This window comes from Pelodiscus sinensis, chromosome 1, assembly GCF_052426305.1.
Source record: "Pelodiscus sinensis isolate ZL-2025 chromosome 1, ASM5242630v1, whole genome shotgun sequence".
Classification (NCBI taxonomy): Eukaryota; Metazoa; Chordata; order Testudines; family Trionychidae; genus Pelodiscus; species Pelodiscus sinensis.
Genome location: NC_143052.1, coordinates 148,843,722 through 148,871,712, shown reverse-complemented (window position 1 = coordinate 148,871,712; position 27,991 = coordinate 148,843,722). Strand labels below are relative to the sequence as shown.

Sequence of the window (27,991 nt, the reverse complement as noted above, 5' to 3'; positions counted from 1 at the left end):
TAAGGGGCACCTTAGGCAGACTTCAAAGTAGGGATTTGATAGCGTAGGGCTGTGTCTAGACTGGCCACTTTTTCCGGAAAATTAAAAGCATTTCCGGAAAATCATGCCAGAATAGCCTAGGTGTTTAAATGCTTAACAGATTAACTTGAAACCATTGGTTAACCTTCACCTTTACACCCATCCCTCTGCCTCTGAAAGGCTGCCAATCCCTCACTTAAGCACGTGTATAATTTGACCATTTAACCAGTGAGGCCATGAGAAAAAACACAGAATGAAGCTGTATACTTGTTTAAGAGCTTGCTGGATCAGAATCAAATTAATGTATTAGTTAATGCCATACTTGAATTCAGTGGCACTCCCTAAAGACACAAAAGACAGTCTAGGCTCACCAAACTGCCAGATAAGAGCCAATACTTGTAAATTACTTTGACTATGCTGAACATTCAAATGTTAGTCACTATTAAACAAGTTTCCCTACTATTTTGCTAATAATAGAATTTCAGAGGGTGCACTTTTCATTTTGTAATGTTGTTGCTTTACTTGTTTTGCATTTCTTTTGAGACAGGGAAATATCAGTGAAACATTTCATTTTTGCTTACAGCTAGCTTCCTTTTCCCATTGTTGCAACATAGGAGTTGTCTTTATACATATATTACAGTAGATTGTTTATTTGTCTCCATAAGAATTCTTTAATTCATAGAAACATTTATACCGGTGATATTCAGACTGAAATTAACGAGCCATTAAGTGGCTCTTTAACGTGATTCCTGGTGCACTTTACAGAATATAGTAAAAACACCATGGCTGTGTCTAGACTGACCAGTTTTTCCACAAAAGCAGCCACTTTTGCGGACAAACTTGCCAGCTGTCTACACTGGCAGCTTGAATTTCCGCAAAAGCACTGACAATCTCATGTAAGATTGTCAGTGCTTTTGCGGAAATACTATGCTACTCCCATTTGGGCAAAAGTCTTTTTCCGAAAAACTTTTGCGCAAAAGGGCCAGTGTAGACAGCAGAGATTTGTTTTCTGCAAAAAAGCCCCGATCGCGAAAATAGCTATCGGGGCTTTTTTGCGGAAAAGCGCGTCTAGATTGGCCACGGACACTTTAACACAAAAAGTGCTTTTGCGGAAAAGCGTCCTGCCAATCTAGACGCGCTTTTCCGAAAATGCTTTTATCAGAAAACTTTTCCGTTAAAAGCATTTCCGGAAAATCATGCCAAAATAGCCTAGGTGTTTAAATGCTTAACAGATTAACTTGAAACCATTGGTTAACCTTCACCTTTACACCCATCCCTCTGCCTCTGAAAGGCTGCCAATCCCTCACTTAAGCACGTGTATAATTTGACCGTTTAACCAGTGAGGCCATGAGAAAAAACACAGAATGAAGCTGTATACTTGTTTAAGAGCTTGCTGGATCAGAATCAAATTAATGTATTAGTTAATGCCATACTTGAATTCAGTGGCACTCCCTAAAGACACAAAAGTCAATCTAGGCTCACCCAACTGCCAGATAAGAGCCAATACTAGTAAATTACTTTGACTATGCTGAACATTCAAATGTTAGTCACTATTAAACAAGTTTCCCTACTATTTTGCTAATAACTTAATAGAATTTCAGAGGGTGCACTTTTCATTTTTTTAATTTTGTTGCTTTACTTGTTTTGCATTTCTTTTGAGACAGGGAAATATCAGTGAAACATTTCGTTTTTGCTTACAGCTACCTTTCTTTTCCCATTGTTGCAACATAGGAATTGTCTTTATACATATATTACAGTGGATTGTTTATTTGTCTCCATAAGAATTCTTTAATTCATAGAAACATTTATACCGGTGATATTCAGACTGAAATTAATGAGCCATTAAGTGGCTCTTTAACGTGATTCCTGGTGCGCTTTGCAGAATATAGTAAAAACACCGTGGCTGTGTCTAGACTGGAAAGTTTTTCCACAAAAGCGGCCACTTTTGCGGACAAATTTACCAGCTGTCTACACTGGCTGCTTTGAATTTGCGCAAGAACACCGACGATCTAATGTAAGATTGTCAGTGTTCTTCCGCAAATACAATGACTCTCCCGTTCGGGAAAAAGCCCTCTTGCACAAAAGCTTTTGTGCAAGAGGGCCAGTGTAGACAGCTGAGAACCGTTTTGCACAAAAAATCCCCGATGGCGAAAATGGCAATCGGGGCTTTCTTGCACAAAACTGCGTCTAGATTGGCATGGACGCTTTTCCGTAAAAAGTGCTTGCACAGGAAAGTGTCCGTGCCAATCTAGATGCTCTGATCCAAAAATGCTTTTAACAGAAAACTTTTCCGTTAAAAGTATTTCCGGAAAATCATGCCAGTCTAAACGTAGCCTAGGAGTATCATGCTGGGCAGGAGCTGGTAGAGAGGGACGCACATCCACGCCCTCTCAGGAGCATCCTCTCTCCTGAGAGTTGCAATGTGGCAGCCCTGCCGCCAGTCACAGAGGGGCCGAACCCAGTGAAGCGCCCCAACGCCGGAACAGACGCCCCTGGGCGTTTCCCCGCTAGCAATTCAGAGGGAGGCAAACCGGTGTCACGGGGAGGGCAAAGCACCGCCGCTCCCCCTCCCCAGCGCAGGCAGGCAGCGGGCTCTGGCTCCCCACGCGCTGCTGCAGCTGCCGCGCGCCTGCTGGCTGAGCGTAACGCCCGCCGGGGGGAGGGGCGCTATTGCCGGTGGCCCCGCCCCCTGCCTTGGGCTGCGGCCCGTTACTCAGCTCGCGCCGGGCGGTTGGTCGCTCCTTGGGGCCGGGCCGTGCCCGGGAAGCTGCGGGGCTGTGACCTCCCCCCGCTTTAGAGCCCCCCCGGGGAGGGGGGGGGGTTCTACTCACCTGCCCCCACAGCGGGGTCGGCACCAAGCCGCGTCCTTCGCCGCCAACCATAGAGACGAGGGCAGAGCGGCCGCCTCCCACCACAGAGAGCCCGGCGGCGGGGTAGAGAGACCCCTCCCCTCCGAACACACATCTACCGCCCCCCGCCCCTGCGCCTCCCTCCCCCTCCCCCCGCGGCCTTGGGCGGCGGGAACCCCCGATCCGCACGCGCCGCCCCCAGTCCACCCCTCGCTCGCGGCCAGGCCCCTCCCGCGCGCGTGCACCGAGCCCCTCCCCCGCCTCTTCCCGGCCCCTCAGCCTGGCTGCATCCCGCCCGGCCGCCCTCACGCGCCTGTCTCCTCCCGCGGGGCCACCCTCGCAGAGTGTAGCGGCGCCTGCTGGAGCCCGCAAGCAGCGGCCGAAGGTGGCGGCGAGTGGCCCGATCGCCCCCCCGCAAGGTATCCAGGGCGGGCACCGGCTCCTGGTGATGTGGGCAACCGCTGCGCCGTTTCGCCAGACGGTACTTTTAGTCCAACCATAGTCGGTCCCTGTCGCCCGCATTGTGGAGTCACGGGCCGATGTGTAGGGCAAGAGAGCTCCAGCGCTGCATCGCCGCCGCCAGTTCAAGCAAAACAAACGTGTCTCGCAAAGATTGTCCTTTTCCGATCACAGCTAAATCCGGCCCCAGCCTCGCAATGATTTATGCCTGTTTAACATCACTCGTGTGAGTAGCCCCATTGGGCGGCCTGTGGCAGTACACTGTACGGGGATCTACGATTTTCCACACAGCCTCGGAGGAATCCATTATGTTGTCTAATTTATCTTTTGTCTTTGCTGAATTAGTTCTACTTGGCAGCTTCTCTGATTCCTTATACTGATTTATAGCTCTCTATTGTTATTTTGGCTGGTTATCTAAATTTTCTTTGCTTTGGAAACATTTAATAACTCAGAGGTATACATTGATGCAATACAGGTAGGCTACGTCTACACTGGCAGCTTCTTGCGCAATAACTCTTTTGCGGAAGAGTTCTTGTGCAAAAACTCTTCCAGAAGAGAGCGTCTACACTCGCATGTGCTTTTGCGCAAGAGCATATATGCCAGTGTAGATGCTCTCTTGCGCAAGAAAGCTCTGATGGCTAGATTATAAATATTTTTCTCTGTTCAGCCTGGCCTTTCCCTTTTCTCTCCCCTCCTCTGTCTCCAATCAAGTTTGTTTGTTTAAATCCCCGCATTTAATCATGTATTAATTTGCCTAGCAAAGATGCTCAGAGTGGTTATATAGGGTCTCACATTCCTGGATGGAGGTCTTAGGCAAAAACTTAAGAAATTGTAGAAAATCCCCCAAAATAAGGACCTGGCCCTTGTAGTTGCTGACAGAATTTACTATTTATGAAACTAACAATTGTAAGTGGCGGGAAAACAGTTCAGGAGTAAGAGGCTGAAGGGATATTTTATGAGATGAAGAGACTGATTGAACTGATGGGTTTTAAGGAGATTTGAAGCAAGAGATAGTAGGTGAAAAGGGACAAGGGGTATGCTTCAGACTTTTAAGGGACAGGCAGGAACAAGGCATGGCAGAAGGAGAAACGAGATGAAAGCATCAGAAAGCAGGTAGGAATTAGGAGAAAATATGAGCAGAGAGAGACTCGGACAAATTACATAGAATCCTGTCTGTAAGGATGAGGAATCTGAATTTTCTACTGTGGTATCTTGTGGTTTGTTGGCCACTAGTGAGCAGGGTAGAATGGCCACTCAGAACTCTACATCTACATTTTAGGAGGATCCCTGTAACTTTCCCTTAGGTCAACATGCCCCTCAATGCTATCTTCGGTCTGCTACTGGGCTGTTCATAGATGTGTGGGGGCCACCCATGAAGTGCTCCTCTTCTTGCTTTGGAGCCCTGTATGAGCTACATGGTTTTGCACCAGGCACTAGCCCCAGGTGAGACAAGTTGAAATGCAGTAATCTCATTGGTCAGGAGCACTTCAGAGCGGGCAATTCCATCGGGTGTCAATGCTAATGATCTCATCTTTCCAGTATGTTCTGTCAGAGCCAGTTTTTGCACCTCAGTGACAGTTCCCCAACTCTTCCAGGCCTTTCCCAGTCCTCAGGCTCTGTTTCTGTCGAAGGTGGCCCAAGCCAAAGGATTCATATCCTGATCTGAATTTCAGCCTCTTCTCCCAAAGATTTGGAGGTGCGAGAGTCCAGGAGTTTGGTTCAGACCCATCCCTAAATGATGCAGTGATAACAGAGAATAGTCATCATGGAATCCATGAGCAAATCAGCTGATATCCTACTAGAGAAGTGCAAGGGATCTCTGGACTATACTGAGCAGGGGTTAGTGGAGACAGCCGCCCATTCCCTGGCTGCCCTGGGTTAATGCCCTCTGCCTGTGAGTATGAAGGAAAAAAAGAAGAGATTCCCAGGTTTCCCTGAATATTCACTGAATAATGTGCCCATTATAAACACCAGAGATAGGGCTGAGATACTAAATTCAGAACCAGATTTCACACATACTGGTGTCTTGATGTGTCTGTATCCTGGGTTTTTGTTTGATCTTCACTGATCTTTGAAATTCTGATCTCCTGGTTCAGATTCCAAACCTCCCCAAAGTTTGAGGTTGATAGAATTAAAAAAAATTGGTTCACCCCTCTTTACCTGCACACTTCAATTCAGGCTGAAATTGGGCAACCTGAGAGAAAATGAGATGTGGGTAATAAGGGCTTCATCCAAAAACCTGGTTAAGTCAATGGGGATCTTTCCGTTACATTCAGTGGCCTCTGAATAAGACCCTAAAAATACTAAATCTATTTAATGGGTTGGAGACCTGAAGGATGAAGGAATTTAATGAGAGTCAGTAAATTTATTATAGACCAGTATAATGAGAGAATAAGAATTATTCACAGCCTCAGAGGGGGATGGAATAAGGAGCAATGGCCCAAAGCCAGGAAAGGAAACATTGAGCTGAGACATTAAGGGAAATGTACTAGCAGTAAAAGCAATTGATTACTGTATTAGGCTAGCATGCGGAGGTTCAGAGATTAAGAACAGGTGAGATAAAGCTATAGTACAAATGACAAGTGGGAGACATTAGAGGTGCAAGCTAGTCCACATAAAACGTTATTAAACATTTTCTCTCCTTTCCCTAATACTTTACATTTATCTTCTTTTCACTAAGTCACTTTCTGATCTCTGTCTTTTCTTGTCTTTTCATTTGTCTCTTGGCACGTTGCTGTTCTGGTCCTGATCTGTTTGCCCTTTTTTAATAATTGCAAAGCACCATAGTTAATGATAAATAGTAGTAAATAATAAAACACTGCTCTGAGAGTGTTGTTTGGTTTTTGACCCACTTGTGTTCTGAGTCTAGGAAATTCAGTCCTTTGAATTGAAGACTCTAGGGTTATGTCTACATTACAGAGTTTTTTTGGAAAAATTGCCATTTTTCCAGAAAAAAACTTCAATTATGTCCACACTGCAATCGCGTTCTTTCGGGAAAAAAATCGAAAGAACTGAGGGGTTTTTCCGACATTGGTAACTTCTTTCTATGAGGAAGAAGCCTTTTTCCTAAAGAGCTCTTTCGGAAAAAGGCGTGTGTGGGCGGAGAAGAGGGAGTTCTTTCACAAAAAGAGGAAAGAGGAAAAAGCACAGGTACCCTGGTGTCCATTCTGCCCATAGTAATCACAGCTTACATGCAAGATGGTGTCCATTCGGTGTGGATGCTAGCTGTCGAAAAAGCAAATTGCTTTTTCGATGCACTTTGGCAGTGTGGACGCTCTTTTTCAGAAGATCTCTTCCAGAAAAGCTTCTTCTGAAAGAAGTCTGCAGTCTAGACGTAGCCTGGGTGGGGCAAGCATAAACAAGGACTCAAGTCAGATGGGAGTTTTGGAAGGGAATAAAGAGGTATCAATGACATACCGAAAAGAGATAAATCAAAATGCAGCAATGTATGATCATTGACTAGCTACAGTTCTTGTTCAAAGGGTTAGTAACAATGGTAACACTGGGTTGTCACACTGGAAATGGCACCACCTTTCCACAATTTGCCCTCTCTGTTTTGCCCCTTTCACTATTAGGGCAGGCTGGAATAAGGGAAGACTCAGCAACAGGTTAATATTTTTTCTTTAATAAAAATAATCTATTCCACAGGTCTCACGGTGCATAAAAGACTTGAACATTTACACATAGAGAAAAAGAGAAAGTGCTACAGCTGGAGACTGGAGCCCATCAATAAAATTCATGGGACTCTCAAACCAGCTCCAAAAGCCTGACTTGCAATCCCACCTGACAGTGTGGCTACGTCTACACTGGCATGATTTTCCGGAAATGCTTTTAACGGAAAAGTTTTCCGTTAAAAGCATTTTTGGAAAAGCGCGTCTAGATTGGCAGGACGCTTTTCCGCAAAAGCACTTTTTGCGGAAAAGTGTCCATGGCCAATCTATACGCATTTTTCCGCAAAAAAGCCCCGATCGCCATTTTCGCAATTGGGGCTTTTTTGCGGAAAACAAATCTCTGCTGTCTACACTGGCCCTTTTGCGCAAAAGTTTTTTGGAAGAAGACTTTTGCCCGAACGGGAGCAGCATAGTATATCCACAAAAGCACTGACAATCTTACATGAGATCGTCAGTGCTTTTGTGGAAATTCAAGCGGTCAGTGTAAACAGCTGGCAAGTTTTTCCGGAAAGGCTGCCAGTCTAGACACAGCCTGTATGTTTGTAGTTTGTCAAGTCTTCTTTAGTTTATAAATCCTTTGGAGCAAGACCAAGACTTGTCTGTGGTTTGTAAAGTACAGTGCATATTTACAGTGCTACAAAAATAAATATAATCATAATCCTATCTCAAATCCTTGCTTCCACTCTGTGAAAAGGAGAATAAACACGCCGGCTACGTCTACACTGGTCACAATTTCCGGAAAAACCATGCAAATCAGGTAAGTCAGGATAGGGAAATCCGCGGGGGATTTAAATATCCCCCGTGGATTTAAATAAACATGTCCACCGCTTTTTTTCCGGCTTGGAGAAAAGCTGGAAAAAAAGCGTCTAGACTGGTGCGATCCTCCGGAATAAAGCCCTTTTCCGGAGGATCTCTTATTCCTACTTGAAAGTAGGAATAAGAGATCTTCCGGAAGTAGGAATAAGAGATCCTCCGGAAAAGGGCTTTATTCCGGAGGATCGCACCAGTCTAGATGCTTTTTTTCCGGCTTTTCCCCAAGCCGGAAAAAAAGCGGCGGACATGTTTATTTAAATCCGCGGGGGATATTTAAATCCCCCGCGGATTTCCCTATCCTGACTTACCTGATTTGCATGGCTTTTCCGGAAATTGTGGCCAGTGTAGACGTAGCCACCCAGTCGGCCTTCCTCACTTCCATGCCATGTAAAGAAATCATATCTCTTTTTTGCTTCCACCTTATTTATATTTTTAACAATGTTGCTAAAATAAAGAAAATCAAATGCCAGGCTTCAGGGTTCTTCAGCAGAGGTCAGGAAGAAATTCCCCCCTCCCCTTTCAATTCACAATTGGCTAAAATTGACCAGATGAAATCAGGAAGGTGGTGTGTACCCTCCTAAGAGCATCAAATCTTGGCCTGAGCTGAAGGTAGCACAGGCCAGGTAGATCAATGATCTCAAGTAGAAACAAATCCTTTGAGTCTTGATACTTAGCTGTGTGCCCAGTGTTAAACTGACTCCTAAATTAGGGGTTAGGGAGGAATTTTCCTCCAGATTAGGTTGTGCCAACTTTGGAGGGATTTTTGCCTTCATTTGCAGAATTGAGCGGGTTCATCCACTAGGATTACCAGGGTCAATTACACACAAGCAGCTTTCTGTCATGGCAGAGGCCTCGGGCATTAGTTGCACTTTGACCCTGACCATATTTTGGCTGTGACTAAAAACAGTTTAGTCTCCTGAAGACTTCAAAATTTGCAGAATAAACTGGTATGAAGTGTTTCTATACAAAGTCATCATATTGGGCAATCCACAGCCACTGTTACAGGGACTGGAGCTACAGGGTCTGCAGCCAGAGATGAAATGGCATTTACCAGTGAATGGCTGTCCCCAGATGGTGAATAATGAATTGCGTTACTAAATGGGGGAGCTGATGCAGGCCCAGTGCTTGAGTACTGGGCTGACTGGGCCTCCTTACTATTTTTAAGGGCTATCTCATTTCTCTGTTATGGCCCCTTCCTTTTCACTATTTCAGATCTAAGCAAGACACCTGGCATTCGCAGCCCCTTTATTAGCCCCTCCCCCATCCCCATTATTTGGAACTACACAACTCCTGACTGCTAGATACATATGCAGAGTATGTGTGTTCATATACAGGCAGTCCCCGACTTACGCGGATCCGACTTATGTCGGATCCGCACTTACGAACGGAGCTTTCTCGCCCCGGAAGTCGGGGCGAGAAAGCCCCGTTCGTAAGCTGCTCCGGTGCCCCTGGTCTGCTGGAGACCGTCTCCAGCAGACCAGGGGCACCGGGCGGGTTCCCGCGCTTCTGAGGCTTTGCCAGAGCAAAGCCTCAGAAGCGCGGGAACCGCTGCTGCTGCCCCTTGAGACCCGGTGCCTGTGGTCTGCTGGGGACGGTCCCCAGCAGACCACAGGCCCCCGGAATGAAGCCGCAGCCGCGGGGGGGTCCCGCGCCTCTGAGGCTTTGCCAGAGCAAAGCCTCAGAGGCGCGGGGAACCGCCGCTGCTGCCGCTTTGACTGAAGCGGCAGCAGCGGCGGTTCCCCGCGCCTCTGAGGCTTTGCTCTGGCAAAGCCTCAGAGGCGCGGGACCCCCCCGCGGCTGCGGCTTCAGTCCGGGGGCCTGTGGTCTGCTGGGGACCGTCCCCAGCAGACCACAGGCACCCAGACTGGAGCGGCAGCAGCGGCGGTTCCCCGCGCCTCTGAGGCTTTGCTCTGGCAAAGCCTCAGAGGCGCGGGACCCCCCCGCGGCTGCGGCTTCAGTCAGGGTGCCTGTGGTCTGCTGGGGACTGTCCCCAGCAGACCACAGGCACCCAGACTGAAGCCGCAGCCGTGGCGGGGTCCCTCGCCTCTGAGGCTTTGCCAGAGCAAAGCCTCAGAGGCGCGGCACCCCGCTGCCGCTGCGGCTCTGCTCCCCGTGTCCCTGGTCTGCTGGGGGGGGGGGGGCGCAGCTAGTGTGCTCCCCCCCCCCCAGCAGACCAGGCTTTTGTTTTGGACTCTGGGGCAGAGCAGCTGGGGCGCTGCCGATTGGTCCTGCAGCGCCCGTGGGCACTACTGGACCAACCCGGCAGCACCCCAGCTGCTCTGCCCCAGGTCCTGATTCAGCCGCTGCTGGTCAGTTTCAGCAGCGGCTGAATCAGGACGTCTGGGGCAGAGCAGATGGGGTGCTGCTGGGTTGGTCCAGTAGCACCCCAGCTGCTCTGCCCCAGGCGTCCCCAAGTCAGCTTCTGCTGAAACTGACCAGCGCTGACTACGGGAAGCCCCAGGCAGAGTTGCTCTGCCCCGGGCTTCCTGGAATCAGCTGCTGATCAGTTTCAGCAGCAGCTGACTTGGGGACGCCTGGGGTTCTTAAGTTGATTCTGTATGTAAGTCAGAACTGTCAGTTTCAGCAGTGTCTGACTGGACGCCAGTTCCGACTTACATACAGATTCAACTTAAGAACAAACTACAGTCCCTATCTTGTACATAACCCGGGGACTGCCTGTACATACAAATTGCTCGAGGACTCTGCCTCTCCTAAACTCATCATTTAGACTCTGCTTACACATAAGTCTTATGCCAAAACTTTTTGAAATAGTAAAGATGGTTGTTCCTTTATTTTGCTGTGAGAGCCAACCACCTAGAGGAATTCTTTTTTGCAGTGGCATCCCTCTGGTTTGGAACAGCATGTCTTAGCTGGCTCATAAAGTCAACCTGTGCTTCCCGAAGCATTTCATTAATTCAATAGAATATTAAAAAACAACGAATAGTCTAGCAGCACCTTAAAGACTAATAAAACATAAAGGCTGTGTCTAGACTGGCCAGTTTTTCCGGAAAATCAGCCGCTTTTCCGGAAAAACTTGCCAGCTGTCTACACTGGCCACTTGAATTTCCGCAAAAGCACTGACGATCTCATATTTTTCCGAAAAACTTTTGTGCAAAAGGGCCAGTGTAGACAGCAGAGATTTGTTTTCCACAAAAAAGCCCCGATCGCGAAAATGGCGATCGGGGCTTTTTTGCGGAAAAGCGCATCTAGATTGGCCACGGACACTTTTCCGCAAAAAGTGCTTTTGTGGAAAAGTGTCCGTGCGAATCTAGATGCTCTGTTCCGAAAATGCTTTTAACGGAAAACTTTTCTGTTAAAAGCATTTCCGGAAAATCATGCCTATCTAGACGCAGCCATACAGTAAAACCTGTGTTATCCGGCACACTCAGGGATTAGGGTGTTCTAGTTATCTAAAAATTCCGGTTGTCTGAGGGTCCCATCAACCTAGGAAAAACCAATGGACAATAATAGTAAAACTCAAGTTTTTAATATTGGTAGTTTTGTAGTGTGAGGCAGTTGGTCTCACATTTCTATTTTGAATTAAAAATGATTAGTACTTCTTAAATAAAAAAAATGTTAAGCCAATCATGGTAAACCAAGCCAGGTCTGTGTGCCTGAAGATGTGACAGTATTGTGGCTGGGAGCAATGCCAGTTAACAAAGTTTCTGGTTAACAGAGTGCCGGATAACAAATGTTTCACTGTAGATGGTATCATGAGCTTTCGTGGGTACAACCCACTTCTTTAGATGACTGAAGAAGTGTACTCACGAAAGCTCATGATACCATCTACATGTTTTGTTAGTCTTTAAGGTGTTGCTAGACTATTCTTTTTTTTTTAAGTTTTTCCAATTACAGACTAACTTGGCTACCCCTCTGAAACTCAGTAGAGCAGTGGTTCCCAATCTTTTTGGTACTGGGGACCAGTAAACCCATTCAAGCTTTTGGAAGACCGGTAACATTTATTTGCATGTTTGCATATTCATTAAGCAAATGATGAATATGCAAATAAATTGTGTCGCTGACCCTACCTTATCCGATGGGTTGTTCCACCCCCCCCTCCTGGCCCCAATCTCAGCCGCTTTATCGGTTGGCGCCAGCTCCGGGCTGCGTATGGTGCCAGGCGTTCTGCATCAGTGCGCACGGCGCACGGCCTTTTCCCTGAGTCTTAGCGCCCGCCGGATCTAGCCCCGCCGTCTGGGAGCATGCCCAGCAGAGATGCCGCAGCAGCAGGCTCTCTCCCAAGAGGGCCACACCGCCACGCTTAGTAGTGTGGGGTGCTGCTACCCTGTCACACAAATTAATAGGATCATGCGTGATCATTTTTCTAAGGACCGGTACTGGACTGCGGACCACACTTTGGGAAACACTACAAGAGTATGATAGTCAACATTTCATTACTTGCTGCCACCCTGTGGCTAAACTGGTTATTTCCTCTTCACTGAGAACCTTCTATGTCTACACTGCAACAAAACACCCATGGCTGACACTTAGAATCCAAGCATCTACACTACAGTTTTATACTCCTACAGCCTGACTCACAGAAGTCTTAGTCAGCTGTCATGGGTCTGCTCTGTGTACATTATTGCAGTGTAGACAGATCTTGAATGAGCATGATTCTCCTGTTTTGTCCTTTGTGCCATTGTAACAGGCGAGTCCAGTCCTTCTCCCTGTTGTCTCGGGTTCTCCGGTCAGCCCCTCAGTGATAGCACCCCGAGACGGGGTAGGAGGGTCCGGGCCCACCCTCTCTCCCGGACCCCAGCCCAGGGCCCTAAGGACAGGTGAGCGGAAACCTGCCTCGCTGGTGAGGCGCTTATCCGAAGCACACCAGCCCGCCGGGTTCACCCGCCCTGGGCTTCTTCCTACCCCCTATCTACTGCCCCCGTAGCGCCCATGGGCCCGTGCTACCCTCACCCACCCTTCCTGTGTTGCGCCACACTCTCCTCGCCCTCCTCCGCTCGTTCCGGCTTCCTCCACCTCTCCCTCTCACTCCCTCCTCCTCTCTGCTTTCCTCCGCTCTCCTCCCCTCCCTCTGGCTCCGCGTCTCTTGGCTCCTCCCCCTCCGCGCGCACCCGCCCCTCCGCCCGCCACACCCCCACCGCGCCGCTCGTCAGCTGGGTCGCGGCGGCGGAGCAGGCACCGCAGTTCGTCCCTGCTCCCCGGGTGGTTCCCAGGAGAGTCAGGGCAACCGCGGGTTCGGTGCGGGGCGGGCCGGCGTCGGTGGGGAGGAGGCGGCGCGCCCCGTCACACACCTCCCCCCTCAAGTCCCGCTGCTCCCCCCCTTGCGCCTCCAGGGTTACATCGGGGATCCTGGAAAAAAAGTCCGCGTTCCCGTGGTCTCTCCCTGCCCGGTGGCTCACTTTAAAACGATAGGGCTGCAGTGCCAGGTACCACCTTTGGATGCAGGGGTTGGCGTCTTTCATGGCCAGGAGCCACCGGAGAGGGGCGTGGCCGGTCACCACCGTGAACGTGTTGCCTAGGAGATAATAGCGTAACATATCAACGGCCCACTTAACTGCTAAGACCTCCTTTTCTATTGTTGAATACCTCTGTTCCCGTGGGAGCAGCTTGCGGCTCACATACACAATTGGATGCTCCTCTTCCCCTTCCCCCTGGGACAACACGGCACCGAGCCCGCGCTCGGAGGCGTCTGTTTGTAAAACAAAGGGGCGAGAAAAATCGGGCTGCGCCAGCACGGGGGCCTGAGTCAGCCGCTGCTTTAGGGTTTCAAAGGCCTGGGCACACTCGGGGTCCCATTGTACTTTTTTGGGGGCCGCGTTTCTGGTTAAGTCCGTCAGCGGGGCCACCAAGGTTGCAAAATCTGGCATGAAACGCCTGTAATAACTGGCAAGCCCCAGAAACTGCCAGACCTGGCGCTTCATGGTTGGGGCTGGATAGTCTCGTAAGGCCTCAATTTTCCCGATTTGGGGCTGTATTCGTCCTCCCCCCACCGTGTACCCCAAGTATGAAACTTCCCACTGGCTGAAATGACACTTCGCGGGGTTAGCGGTGAGTCTGGCCTCTCGTAACGAGGATAACACCGCTTCTATCTGCTGCAGGTGCTCGGCCCACGTTGCGCTAAAGATAATTATGTCATCTATATATGCTGCTGCGTACGTCCCGTGGGGTCGGAGTACTTGGTCCATCAGTCTCTGGAATGTGGCGGTGGCCCCATGTAGACCGAAGGGCATCCGTTTAAACTGGTACAGGCCGAAAGGCGTGGAGAATGCTGTCTTCTCGCGAGCCTCCTTCCTCAGTGGGATTTGCCAGTATCCCTTCGACAGGTCAATGGTAGACAAGTATCGGGCGTCCCCCAGTCTTTCCAGTAATTCGTCTATCCTTGGCATCGGGTAAGCATCAAATACGGACACTGCGTTGACCTTCCTGAAATCGATGCAGAACCGGACGGTGCCTTCGCTCTTGGGGACCAGCACGATGGGGCTCCTCCATGCGTTGTGGGATTCTTCTATCACTCCCCATCGCAGCATTTTGTCCAACTCGTCACGCACTGTCCCCCATAGCTTCCAGGTTAGCGGCCTGACTGGCTCTCTTACAGGGCGGCCAGGTTCGGTCACGATCGGGTGTTGGATCAGGTTGGTCCAACCCGGTGTCTCCGTCAGGACTCGTGAAAACCTCTGCAGGGTTTCCTGCAGTCCCTTGTTCTGCTCTGGGGTGAGGTCCGGGCCTAGGTGGGGCCCGGTGACCACCCCTTCCTCCCTAGATTCCGGGGCCTACCCTATCAGGGCCTCCCAGGATTGCCACGCCTTTAGTAAATTAACATGGTAAATATTAGTTGCCTTCCGTTTCCCGAGCATCCTAATCTCATAATTCACCTCCCCGACCCTCTTGATCACCTCGAAGGGGCCCTGCCAACTGGCTAACAGTTTAGAGGACTGTTCTGGCAACAGGAGGAGGACCCTATCCCCTGGCTGAAAGGTGCGTAACCGGGTGTTTTGATTATAGTGACGGGCCTTCCTCTCCTGTGCCTCCTCCAGATTGCGCTTGGCGAATTCCCCTACCTGGCGTAGCCTTTCCCTGAGCCTCAGAATGTACTGCACTGTCCCTTGTACCTGAGTCTCCTGCTCCTCCCAGGCCTCCCTGACTATATCTAAAATCCCTCTGGGCTGTCTCCCGTACAGGAGTTCGAATGGTGAGAATCCCGTAGAGGCTTGGGGCACTTCTCTTACTGCAAACAGTAGCACCGGCAGGGCTCGGTCCCATTCTTTGGGCTCCTCCTCCACAAATTTCCTGAGCATCCCCTTGAGCGTTCGATTAAACCTCTCCACGAGTCCGTCTGTTTGGGAGTGGTAAACCGAGGTCCTCAAAGTCCTTACCCGCAGCAGGCGGCACAGTTCCTTCATAAGTGTCGAGGTGAAGTTTGTTCCCTGGTCTGTGAGGATTTCCTTGGGTATGCCTACTCGTGAAAAGATTTTAATCAATTCGTTCGCGAGCGTGGGGGCGGTTGCGTTCCGGAGTGGTACCGCCTCGGGGTAGCGAGTCGCATAGTCTACTACCACGAGTATATATTGGTACCGGTTATTTGTCTGTTCCAATGGACCTACTAGGTCCATAGCTATCCTTTGAAATGGGACATCTATTACTGGCATCGGGACCAGCGGTGCCTTGGCCACCCGCCCCGGTCCCATCCTCTGGCATTCCGGGCATGAGTCACAAAAGTTCTTGGTCGCCCGATAAATGCCAGGCCAGTAAAACCTCTGTAACAGGCGTTGCACCGTTTTCTCGTACCCCAGGTGCCCGGCCCAGGGGTTACTGTGAGCTAGTTCCATCAGCCGTCTATGATATACTTTCGGCACGACCAGCTGCGTGACTACCTCCCCGTTCTCCCGTCCTTCAGTGATTCTATAGAGGCGATCATCCTGGATCTCGAAGTGGGGATAAGCCCTTTCTACCTCTGTTCCCGCGACCGCGTTTTCCCAAGCCCGTTGTAAGAGGGGGTCCTCCCTCTGTTCCCGTATAAAGTCGGGGGACCATTCCCCTTCTGTCTCGGCTGGGTCCTCCCCTGATCTGTCTTCTACTTCCCCCGTCGGGGGTACTGCGTCTTCCACGGCCAAGACTGCCTTGTCCCCCTGCCACTCACGGAGGGCCTGTCCGAACCCGCCCCAGTCCCTTCCGAGGAGCACGGGATATACCAACCCCGGGACAAGGGCTACGTAGGCCCACCCTTCCGAGTCTCTGTCCCTTAGGTGTACCCAGGCCGTGGGGTATGGTTCTACTCACCCATGTACGCATTGGACGAATACGGGGGGTCCCTGGGGTCCCTCTGGTGCGATTAAGTCGTCCCATTCCGAGGTCTGGCCGCACCCTGAGTCCACAAGGACGGTGACTACCTGACCCTCCACTTCCACCTCTCGCAGTATCCTCCCCGAGGGCTGTGGCCCTGACCCGCTCTGCCCCGTCATTACCTGCGTAAAGGAGCAGTCCATCAATGGACAGTCGCGTTTAAAATGTCCCTCTTGGCCGCATTGATAGCACGCTCCACCAGGGTTCCGTGATGGGGAAGGGTTAGTCTTCCGCTCTTCCGGGGCCGCTGGACGGGGCGTAGGGTCTTCCCTTGTGGGCCTGCTCCATACCGGTGCTAAGCGTCTGGCCCCGGTTCGGTTGGGACTGGGAGGGGCGGCCTGGTTCCGGGCCTCCCCCTGTCGGGGTGGGGGTCGGGCCTCCTTTGCTGCTCCCCCAGGGTGCTCCCTCCGGGACCCGGTCCCTTCCCCGCTTCCCTCGGCTGACATGTAGTCTTCCATTAAGGTTACCACGTCGGCTAGCGATGTGGGGCGATGCCGCCTCACCCATCGCTGCCCTTCCCCCGGTAAGATGTGGATGAATTGTTCCAGGACCACCTTCTCTATCACCTGGGGTCCCGATTGCTGTACTGGCTCTAGCCAGCGCCAACCCGCCTCTCTCAGCTGCTGGCCCCCGGGGTGTATCTTTCCTGCCTGAACCGCTGTCTATACGCTTCTGGCGTGACCCCTAGCTGATCCAGGATCGCCTCCTTTACTTTAAAATAATGTAGGGCATCGCGCGGGTCTAGACTCCGGTAAGCCAGCTGAGCTGGGCCCGTGAGGTACGGAGCTAGCAGCGTGGCCCAATGTTGTTCTGGCCACCGGGCGGCTGTGGCTACCCTCTCAAAAGTTACCAAAAAGGCCTCGGGGTCATCGGTGGGGCCCATCTTGGTCAGCCTCACGGGGAGTTGGGCCAGGGCCCCGCCTTCCGCCCCTTTCCCCCCGGCCGTCGGGGCCAGTCCCCGCCCCGTATTCTCCCATTGTCTCACCCAGTGATCCTGTTGCGCCCGGAACTGTTCGGTTACATCGCGTAGCAGTTGGGCCTGCTGTTCTCGGTGCTGGGCGGCCAATTGCTGAAGAAGGGCTGTCTGCTGTTGTTGCTGCTGGTGTTGGTTGTCCGACAGCCACTTGAATACATCGGCGGCGTCCAGGGCTCTGGGGTTGTGTCTGATCGAAGCTCCGCTGGGCCGCCCGCCTTGAATCCGTCACCCTTCCACTCGTGCCGGTTTTTTTGGGGGGGGAGGGGAGGGATCTGTACCGTTAGTTAGGGTTCAAAAAAAAAAGATACCCATATTCTCCACCACATGTAACAGGCGAGTCCAGTCCTTCTCCCTGTTGTCTCGGGTTCTCCGGTCAGCCCCTCAGTGATAGCACCCCGTGACGGGTAGGAGGGTCCGGGCCCACCCTCTCTCCCGGACCCCAGCCCAGGGCCCTAAGGACAGGTGAGCGGAAACCTGCCTCGCTGGTGAGGCGCTTATCCGAAGCACACCAGCCCGCTGGGTTCACCCGCCCTGGGCATCTTCCTACCCCCTATCTACTGCCCCCGTGGCCCCCACGGGCCCGTGCTACCCTCACTCAGCCTTCCTGTGTTGTGCCACTCTCTCCTCGCCCTCCTCCACTCATTCCGGCTTCCTCCACCTCTCCCTCTCACTCTCACTCTCACTCCCTCCTCCTTTCTGCTTTCCTCCGCTCTCCTCCCCTCCCTCTGGCTCATGGGGCCTTTTCAAAAAGGCCGCACCAGCGTCCGGCCCTGATGATGTCTGGCGCCGCATCTCTTGGCTCCTCCCCCTCCGCACGCACCCACCCCTCCGCCCGCCACACCCCCGCCGCGCCGCTCGTCAGCTGGGCCGCGGCAGCGGAGCAGGCACCGCAGTTCGTCCCTGCTCCCCGGGTGGTCACCAGGAGAGTCAGAGCGACCGCGGGTTCGGTGCGGGGCGGGCCGGCGTCGGTGGGGAGGGGGCGGCGCGCCCCGTCACAGCCATCATTTACACCATGGCAAAGTGGGTATAAATTGCTTCCCTATCAGAATTTGGCACTTCTTCACCAATGGAATCCTCACTGTCTCCTACAGAGAACAGATTGCAGCTGAATTTTCTGTTGTGATTTTTTAGTTACAGAGTAAACTTAAAAACCCTTTTAAAATATGCACCTCCCTATTTTGGCATCTCATAAGGCAAAACAACTTGGTTCTAAGAGTTATTATACATTATTTTACAGCAACAAAAATGTGTTAGGCGCTTTAGAGAATACATAGCGATATCTGCCCTGATTACTTCAAAATCAAGTCAGTGTGGAGGAGATGAATGGGATGAAGCCAAAAGGCTAATAAATGAGCAGCCTCTATCATAGGGGTAGCCAAGATACAGCCCTCAGGCCAGACGGGACCATCAAGCCTTTTAATCTGGCCCACCCTGCTGGGACCCTCAGGCAGGGAGCAGTTCCATGCTGCTCAAAGCTGGCTGCTCCTTGTGCCTCTCTGCACCGCGTGCCACTGGGGGGAGGAGAGGCTTTGTGTGCTGTCTCTGCCCCCTTCACACTCTCTCATCTTCCATTGGCCAGAACCAGCCAATGGGAGCTGAGAGATTGTACTGGTGGCAGAGGCAGCACAAAAAGCTTTTCCCCCCATCCCACTGGTGTGTGGCGCAGAGAGGCACAAGAAGCAGCCAGCTGCTTTGAGCCCTGGGGCTGCAGCAGGTAGGGAACATTCCTGAGGATCCTGCTGGGCTGCTGGCTGGGAGATGCCTAGGTAAGCACCCCCCCAGCCAGAGCCTCCCCCCCACACCCCCAATTCTCTGTCCCAGGTCACTACCCTCTGCACCCCCTGTCCCACAGGTCACAACTCCTTCCCAGATCCTGGACCCCCCCCAGGCCAGAATCCTCTTCTGCACCATACCTCCTCCCCAACCCTGCACCCCAATCTCCTCATTCACCCAATTTTTTCCACAGACCCTGCATTCTCTTCTGCCCCAATCTCCTACCTCGAGTGCCCTTCAGCACCCAATCTCCGTCCCAGGCCTGGCAACCACTCCATAGAAAAATGCGGCCCTTGACCAGTAACCAGAATCTTGGAGTAGCCCCCCATCAAAAATTATTGCTCATCTCTACACTATCAGCACATGGCTTGAGAGTTCATAGTTTCTTTCATATTAAAACTTATTATTTTTGTTAGCACTTCCTAGTTGCAAGGGGGGAGAACCAGAACCGAAAGGCCTAATGAAAGTAGGGGATATTCAGGAATGACGCTGGGAAGCTTCAGAGGCATAGCTGAATAAGGGATTAATGATATGGACAAAGGAGTGGGACAGTACATGTTGGGAAGGAAGGGATGTAGTAAGCCATGCAGTTTGGCTGAAGCAAAGGAAAAAGGGAGGGAGTAAAATGTGTAAACAGCGGACTGGTTGATGGGAGTAGTAGCTCCACTGGAGTTGCTTCCACTCACACCAGAGCTGAAATTAACTCACAATGAAAAAATTTGTGATCTACTTGTCATTGTTATGAGGCAAGCACAGGCCTGATCCCTCTCCCCTTTGCCATTCATTCCTCAGCACATGTAATAACTCTCCCAAAAATGTGTGCATAACTCTGCTTCTTTCCCATTCTCTGTCCAACATGTGCAAACTGGTCAGAGCCAAAGTGCATGGAGGGAGTCAGGGCTGGTCTGCACTACAAAACTAGGTAGGTTTAATTATGTCACTTGGGTGCTATGAAAATGTTTATACCCTAGGCCACTTCCTCCAAACTCTTGCACCTTCTTGGCCTTGTGTCAAGGGCACAGCCTGAAGGTAACAGACTTAAGCTTCTCTTCAGCTCCCTAGAGAGAAACCCAGGTGTACATTTATATCAAGCGTGCCAAGTTGTAGTCCTTTTTCCGGTTCCTCCAAAGCCTTGTCCTTAGGTTCTAGCTGCACTTTTCCCCATGCCTCATTTACACTAGGGATGTTAAAATGTGTTTATTTAGGTAAATCGCTGAAAAATTCAGCGGTTACAAATCTACATTTGGCCGGGGGGGGGGGGGGGAGGATCCTGCAGAGCTGCCTACCCCTGTTTCCCACTGCTGCCTCTGTATCCCTCTCCTTCTTTTGCCATTCATTTCTCAGCAGATGTAATAACTATTCCTGAAAAGCATAACCCTGCTTCCTTCCCATTTTCTGTCCAGCATGTGCAAACCTTTCAGTGCCAAAGTGCATGGAGAGAGTCAGGGCTGTATCAGAGCAGCCGTGGAAGGGGTGGGGAGTGGGAGTGGAGGGAAAGATGGAAATACGAACGAGCTCCTGCTTGTCTCCCCATGTATCAGCTCTCATCTGGTGCACCCCCCATGCTGTTGCCTCTGATACAGCGGCAGCAGTGGGGGACGAGGAGGCAGCTTGGAGGGAGTGGATAAAGAGGCAGAAAGTGGGGGGGGGGAGGAGGTTGCATGTAACCGTGAAGGTTATCCGATGTGTCCAGGCTCACATGTATACACTTTCACATCCCTAATTTACACATACCCCATTCAAGACCCCAGGAAGTCATGAGACTGCCTCATCACCTCTTCCTGGCATTGGTCACATCCCCCAGATCAGGAAGAGGATGCTAGGTGGGGCGGTGCTTTGCGAGTGTGAGGCCTATTTCCACTTCTCCATTAGCTCATGTCTCCAGGTAAAATTCCTCTGGGCTGCCTAGACACCTTCAAGGAGCAGTGGGCGCTGTCTGGGGTTCTCTGCTTGGTGTCCCCCTCTAGCATCCTGTTTTTGACCCTGGAACTTTACAGTGTTCCCTGTAAGCTGTGCGCTTGTGTGGCCACACCAGCGATTCAAAGGCTGCCCAGCTGATTAGCAGAGCACCCACAGCTAGTTTTTTTGTTTCTACTAGTGGTGCACATTCATACGTCTCGGTGCACATAAAAACATTTATTCTGCACATGGATGGAAAAAATCTGCACATGGATGACCCTATTTTCTTATTTGTTGTCCCCCACATTCACTGGAGTTCTGGGTCTAGTGGTTCCTCCTCTTAGGCTAACGGAGGGGCCTAGGAGCAAGCAGCCAGGTGAGAGGGAGTCCACACCAGCCAGCTATATCTTGGACAGCAGCACTATCCCATCCTCCAGCCATGAAATTGTCTGCCATCCTCCTAAAACAGGATTTCTCAAATGGGATCACAAGATGGTGATGCGGGGGTTGCGATCTGTCAGGTGTATTGAACTGACCATCCCCATTAAATGAGACCCTCCATTTTTAATTTATGTGGGGGGGAGATGTCAAACTCTGAGATTTGCTCTGTGAGACAGGTCACCAATCCAAACGTTTGGAAACAAGAGTACTAAAAATTGAGGGACCTGTGACATGGTTTTAATATTGCCAGTTCTCACAATGGCACCACAATTATCAGGATAATTGGAGTATTTCTTAAACCTCCAGCTTGCAGAGTCACAGAACCACACAAGAATCTCAGCTTTCTTTTAAAAACAAGTGTCTAGCCTTCATGGTTGCAGAGAAAAACTTGGGAACGTGACCTGAAGGCTCTAAAAGCAGCAGGCAAAGAAAAAGAACCCAGCATGGATTATTGTTTTTAAATCTTATGATTTGTAAACCAATCTCGGAAGGAATTATGGTGCCTGGTGCTGCTTGGCCCACACCTGTCAGGTTTTTGCAGACCCAGAAAGCCAGTCCTGGGTGAGTGGCTGGAGGGGGTCTGGGCAGAGATTGAAGAACACAAACTTTTGGTTTGTTTTTATAAAGCAGACTCCAGCTCTCAGTTCCCAGAGAGCAGCTGCCGGCCTTTGGGAGGCTCTTCACAAGAGGGGGGCTGGGATACTGCCTCTCCCCAATGACAGCCGAGCTCCTGCGGTAGCTTTCCAGGCCCCTCCAAGAACAGAGCGAGCATCAAAGGCCCGTGCGTGAGGGGGCGCCCACAGCAGGCTTTGCCACTACCAACATGGCTCCTCTCTCTGGCCACCCCCCCTTTCCCTTCCTGGGCTGGTTGCCGCTGCTGTCGCCCTCTGATGAGAGCATCAGCCCTCACTGCCACGTCTCTCCTGGGGAGCAGCCGCCGCCGCTGCTGAGGGGGCGAGGGAGCAGGCGAGCGCGGGGAAAGGTGGAGAGGCGTGGGGGGGGACTGGGCTAGGTCCTCCCGCCCCCTCCCTCTCTCCCCCCCCCCCGGGGGAGCTGCTGACCCCCGCCCCGCAGCTTGGCCCAGCTGAGCAGGTGGCTGCACCCGCCCGGTCGGCCCTGGTGGGTGCTGGCAGGGTGGGGAGGTGCTAGGCGAGTCTCCCGGCGGGGCTGGGGCCGCGTGGGGAGCCGGGACCAGGCTGCCCGCCCGTGGCACGCGGCTAACCCGGAGCCTGCTGCCAGGGCTGGGGAGGGAGCCCAGGCTCTGCAGCGGCGGCAGCTGCTGGGGGAGGGGGCTGGAGTGGGCCTCTTTGTTGCTGCCTGCGTGAAGGGGACCCTCCTCCTAGCTGATGTCTGAGCGGCACCACTACCTCCTGGGTCTGCACTTCCATGTGTGAGTACCGGCTGCTGCTCCCCTGCCCCAGCTCGCTGCGAGCCCCTTCTCCTCGCCCACGGCCCTGACTCCCCTTTCCCTCCCCCTCCTCCTCCGCCATGGCTCTGTCAGGTCAACTTCGGTTCCTTGAATGGTGAATTGTTAGGAGTTTGAAATACAGGGGGGTGGCGAGGAGGGATTGGTTTGAGCGCATCCTTAGCGCTTCTGCGTGGGGCTTTCCTCCCTGCGGGTGGAGGGCTCGTGGCCCTGGAGGGTTTCTCCAAACCCAGTCAGGATCCTGCACGCTTGTCCCAGGGATTACTCTTTAGATGCCTCTGGGCGGCAGGGTGTGCGGGAAGAATGACTGCCCCAGGGGAAAGGCTGCTGCTGCTTCCTAGGGCAAGCAGGAATTCCAGGGTTGTCTCTCTTTCTGGCCCAAGAACTCATTGTCTAGAAGGAGCCTTGAAATGCACAGCTGCAGCAGGGCAGTTGAGATGTGTTAAACTTTATTTCCAGCCGCTCTTCTGGAGAATGGCTTAAGCTGCAAAACTGAGCTACAGCTCTGGGTTTCAAGATGCCCCGGGAATAGGGAGTTGAGGGGCATTAAGGGGGTGGATAAGATTTAAATGAAGAATGTGCTCGTTTCATAGTTAAGGTTTGGATTTTAAATGCCACAACGTTCCTTTGGGCTCATGTTTCGGTTCAGTGGTTTGGGTTTTTAGAGAACACTGCCCAGCATTTTAAATGAATAAGGAAAATATAAAATTGAGTAGGATGTGGGATATATAGAACTGATCACAGCCGCATGTTACAAATGTTGAAACATAATTAATCTAAGCCTATATAACCTGTGATAAGACCCCATTCTTCAGAAAGTGGGAAGCATGCACTACACCCTATACTCCTAGGAAAGCCATATATTGATTATCCTCCATTACATGGAGCAGTACTTAAGATGACGACTCTGCTTCTTATATGAGGCTGCATGTTAACTCTTCTGGGGTCACTTTAACAATGAATATTCAACTGAAACAGGGCTAGCTTTGTTTCCAATGTATGATCTCTCTTGTGCATGCTTTTTTTGGATGTGAACAGCAAGCCTCTCATTTCGTTGCCATCTGTGATGACTGTACATGAATGAATGAGATGTCCATACTCCAAAGTGGTGGATTGTGAAGTTCTAAGAGAAAAAGCCTCATCTTAGCCACCAACCCAGGAGACTATGGATTTGCTGCTATCAGGAATTTTTGTCTAGGGAAACTGATGTACAGATATGGGAAAGAACAGGTCTAAGATCCCACAGTGTTTCAGTGGCAAAACAGGAAAGAGAATCCAAGCCTGTTGATCCTCATTCTGGTCCCATAAAAATTCTTAATGTTTGTGTTCGTTCAAGTCACTTTGTTGGTGCCTCTTACTCCACGCTCTAGTGAGTTTCTTTGAGCATTATTCTAAAGTACACCTTCACAGCAGAGCACCACAATATCCAGCCCAAGCATTAGCCAGTTGGTAAAATTCTGACCCTACTGCTGTCATTGAGTTTTTGTCATTGACTTTTTTAGACCCGGGATTTATGCGGTACCTGTAGGACCTGATCATACTGGAATTCTTTAAGATGTGGTCATTTCTGCTATGTGTTTTGATCTCAAGCAGCTGTCCACTTTCATTTTGCAGTCCAAACTGGCATATAGGATGGGAATGCTGCCTACTGATGAGAGCTGGAATCAAGGAATCTTTATTCTTTGCTCTGACACTCCCGCACTCACCGGGTACCTTTTTTCCATAGTGGCTAGCAACACTGGATGACTAATTTGAGGCACTTTGAGAGTGGTCCTTAAACTACATATGTGCCTAAATTCCAGTTTTGGCTCCCTCATGAGCTACAAAACTGTTGCTGAACCTTGTAGGTGTCTAAACTCGCTTATTGCTTAAGTTTTCAGGGAAAAAGTTCCCTAGGAGCCTATGTTTCTGTCTCTGGGCCTATGCATTGGTGCCTTTTCTCTGGTGTCCTGGCACCTATCTCCACCTGAACATCCAAGTGTTTCATAAAACAGGAGAAGACAGACACTTAGTTGCTTAAATTGCCTCTGGGACTTGATCTGTATGCATGCTCAGAGACTCTCTACTGGTGTCCATTCAGAAACAGTCTGGAGAAAGGGATGGTAGCACTGCTGTCCACCTTACAACTTTTAGTCCACTGCTAAAAGAGGAGAAAGGATTTGAATAGGCGTCTCCCTCAGGAGAGATGCTCTGAGCATTGGACCATGGGATGTACTGGTGTAGGGCTTCTTCAGTCTCTCCTGTCAAAGCTGTTCCACTGCAGATAAATAATGAAAGCGTGATTGGAGACCTGGGGTATTCCACCTCCCACATGGGTGCCCAGACCAATAGAGTGTAGAGCCATTCTCTCTTTCTCTGAGCCAATGACTGCAGACATTTCTGACTCCGGCGAATTATTCTGTAGTCTAGTGGTCAGGGCTCCCATGTGGGAGGTGGAAGACCCTGGGTCTCCAATCACTCTTTATTATTGTTCCACAATGGAACAGCTTCACGAGGGGACACTGTGGGAACCCCATGCCAGAAAATCTCATAGCACCGAGCACCTTTCCTGAGATTAGGGAGGTCCTTGTTCAAGTCCTATCTCTCTTGGTGTGTCTGTGTGTTGGGTGGCAGGGGTTTGAACCAGGGCCTCCCACATCCAAGGTGAGTGTGCTAAGCATTAGACCAGTGGTCCTCAATCATTAGAGGTTGCCGGGCGCCAGGGGGCGTGGCCGTTCGCCTGCTGGGCGCCAGAGGGCGGGGACACTTGCGTGACTGGGGGTGGGGTCCCCCCAAGCGCCGTGCACCTGGGGCCGGCGCGCCTCCCCTCCCCCAGCACCGCGTGCCCGGGGCCGGCATCCCCCCTTCCAAGCTTTGCATGCCCAGAGCGCGGGCGGCCAATCCGCAGCGCTCCCGGGGCCGGCGCTCGCCATGTGCCCGGGACCGGCTCCGGCACCATGCATGTGCCACGTGCCCGGGGCCAGGCCAGCCCCGAGCACTTGGCGGGCGCACACAAATGCCCCCGCGGGCGTCATGGCGCCCGCGGGCACTGTGTTGGGGACCACTGCATTAGAGTAAAAGTTACAAGCACCCTACCACCTTATCTTGCAGCTGTGTTGTGTGGAGCGAGGCAGGTGTCTAACTCATTCCTGTAACAAACAGCTCAGTTGACTTAGGCATCTGACTGCAGGTAGCAGGTTCCCATGCATGGATCACAAACACAGATAGGCACCTCCCTGCAGCCTGGACCTCGGGACCTATCTCAGAGAAGGGCAGGCATAGCACACACCCCTATCATCAGCATCTCCCATTTAGCTAGTATAGGCAGCTCTGCACCTAGCATCCTGGTTTTTATGGATCCCATTGTGTAGTGCCTGTCTCCACATTCACTGTATAGAGAGCCTGGGTACATAGCTTAACTTTGTTGATCTGTGTGTGGATCTTGTGATTTTTTTTTTCTTGTTGCTTAATAATTAGACACCATGACACTCGGTACGTCTAAACTACATGGCTCCGTCGACGGAGCCATGTAGATTTGTTGTTTTGGCAAAGGCAAATGAAGCCGCGATTTAAATGATCGCGGCTTCATTTAAATTTACATGGCTGCCGCGCTGAGCCGACAAACAGCTGATCAGCTGTTTGTCCGCTCAGCGCGCTAGTCTGGACGCTCCCCTGCCGTCATCAAAGCCCTTTGTCGGCAGCCCCGGTAAACCTCATCCCACGAGGAATAACGGGGGTGCCGACAAAGGGCTTTGATGTCGGCAGGGGAGCGTCCAGACTAGCGCGCTGAGCGGACAAACAGCTGATCAGCTGTTTGTCGGCTCAGCGCGGCAGCCATGTAAATTTAAACGAAGCCGCGATTATTTAAATCTCGGCTTCATTTGCCTTTGCCTATGTGTCTAATCTACATGCCTCTGACGACAGAGGCATGTAGTCTAGACACAGCCTCAGTGTTGCAATGCCTAAATCCTTTCATGGATGGGGCCTAATTTTTTCAGAAAGGCTGAGCTGCTATAGTTCTTATTGACTTCTGCTGGCTTCCAGCTGCCCAGTGCTTTTGAAAACAAGACCTGAATTCTCTCAAGTTAAGCACCCAAAACTGATAATTTTTCAAATTATGTATGCAATACCAAGTTACTTAACTGAGTTGTTTTAGCTCACAAAAATGCAAAACAAGAAAATGAAGTGAATAAAAAAGACTAGGTTAAGTTAGCATTTAAATGTGAATATTACACAAGAACAGTTACAAAAGAAAAAAATTGAAATCAAACACGGCAACTATAAAAGAGAGACATTTTTTAATCCACTTTTTCTAGGTAGGTGATAGGCCTTCAAGTAGCTTAATGACTGTGCTTCTTTCTGTTTGTGCTGGGGGGAAAGGTTTAATGGCCGTTTCTCCCTCCCCCACTTCCTTCTGAGTTAATTTCTACATGATCATCTAGTTAGTTTAGATTGTAGGCTCTTGGAGCAGGAACTTTATCTTGTTCAATGTGGTTTGTAAGTTGCCATGGACAGTGATGACCTGGTATAGGCCTAAGGATATTGATACATACAATATTGGTTCTAGAAGTTTCTAGCCAATCAGTAGGTTCAACTTTCAACTAGTTTGCATTTTTCCCCCAACAGGTGGCATTAGTAAATGGTAAAGTAAATGATCAAGGTTTTTAAGTAGGCTTGCTAACAGCTGGCAATCAAAAAGCTAGGTCGGGCCTACATCAGGGCATTCTTGCTGGAATATTTGAAGGTGGTCCAATAATAAGTAACTTGACTGGTCAGTTGATCTGCTTGCCAGCTTAACACGGGGTGTTACATTAGTGCAAGCATTTCCCTTCTATCAGCATTGGTGTACTGATATAAATTACTCTAATGCATTGTTTTCTTATGGTTTTGGGGGGGGGGCGGGGGGGGGAGAGACTTTACCTTCGGGCTGAAATTCTTAGAAGTTTTTTTTGTTTGTTTTAATACATTTTGAGCAAAATCCCATCTAGTGCTTTGGATTTAAGAGAGGGTAAAAACAAACCATTTTTGTGTGTAGGTGGGTAAAACTCCAAACATTTGAACATTGAAACTTCAAACTTCCCCTAAAGACTGGACTCCAGAGTCATTCCTATATGTGCATTCTCTCAGACTGTTCCATTGTGAATAAATACTTACATAGTCATTGGACTAGAGAGAGAAAGAAAAGGAGAATGTGTCTGTAGGCCAGTGATTAGCACATTGAGGTGGGAGACCGGATCCCAGTGGTTAGAACACTCTCTTGAGAAGGGGAAGACTCATCTTAAAAACCTTTCTCCCCTGCTGGCAGAGACGGAAGAATTGTAGGCAAGTGCTGCAGTGATGGATTAAAAATCGTAAGGTGTTTTTTGCTGCTGCCGTCACAACTTCCTTC

At 50.7% G+C, this 27,991-nt stretch overlaps 2 protein-coding genes across 4 annotated transcripts in view; one reads left to right on the top strand and one right to left on the bottom strand.

The window, feature by feature from the left end:
• B4GALT4 (beta-1,4-galactosyltransferase 4) overlaps positions 1-2,998 on the bottom strand; it is a 58,476-nt gene extending 55,478 nt beyond the window's left edge. Inside the window, exon 1 of the mRNA XM_075905862.2 lies at positions 2,850-2,998. The gene's annotated coding sequence lies outside the window, so the exon portion shown is untranslated. The remainder of the gene's footprint in view (positions 1-2,849) is intronic.
• A 235-nt stretch (positions 2,999-3,233) lies between these two features.
• The window catches only part of TMEM39A (transmembrane protein 39A), a 44,705-nt gene continuing 19,947 nt past the window's right edge, over positions 3,234-27,991 (top strand). Inside the window, exon 1 of one of the 3 annotated variants that reach the window (XM_075905834.2) lies at positions 3,234-3,552. The gene's annotated coding sequence lies outside the window, so the exon portion shown is untranslated. Of the gene's footprint in view, positions 3,553-22,166; positions 22,588-27,991 lie in introns of those variants that run through there. The other 2 variants (XM_006132873.3, XM_006132871.3) reach the window with 2 other exon arrangements.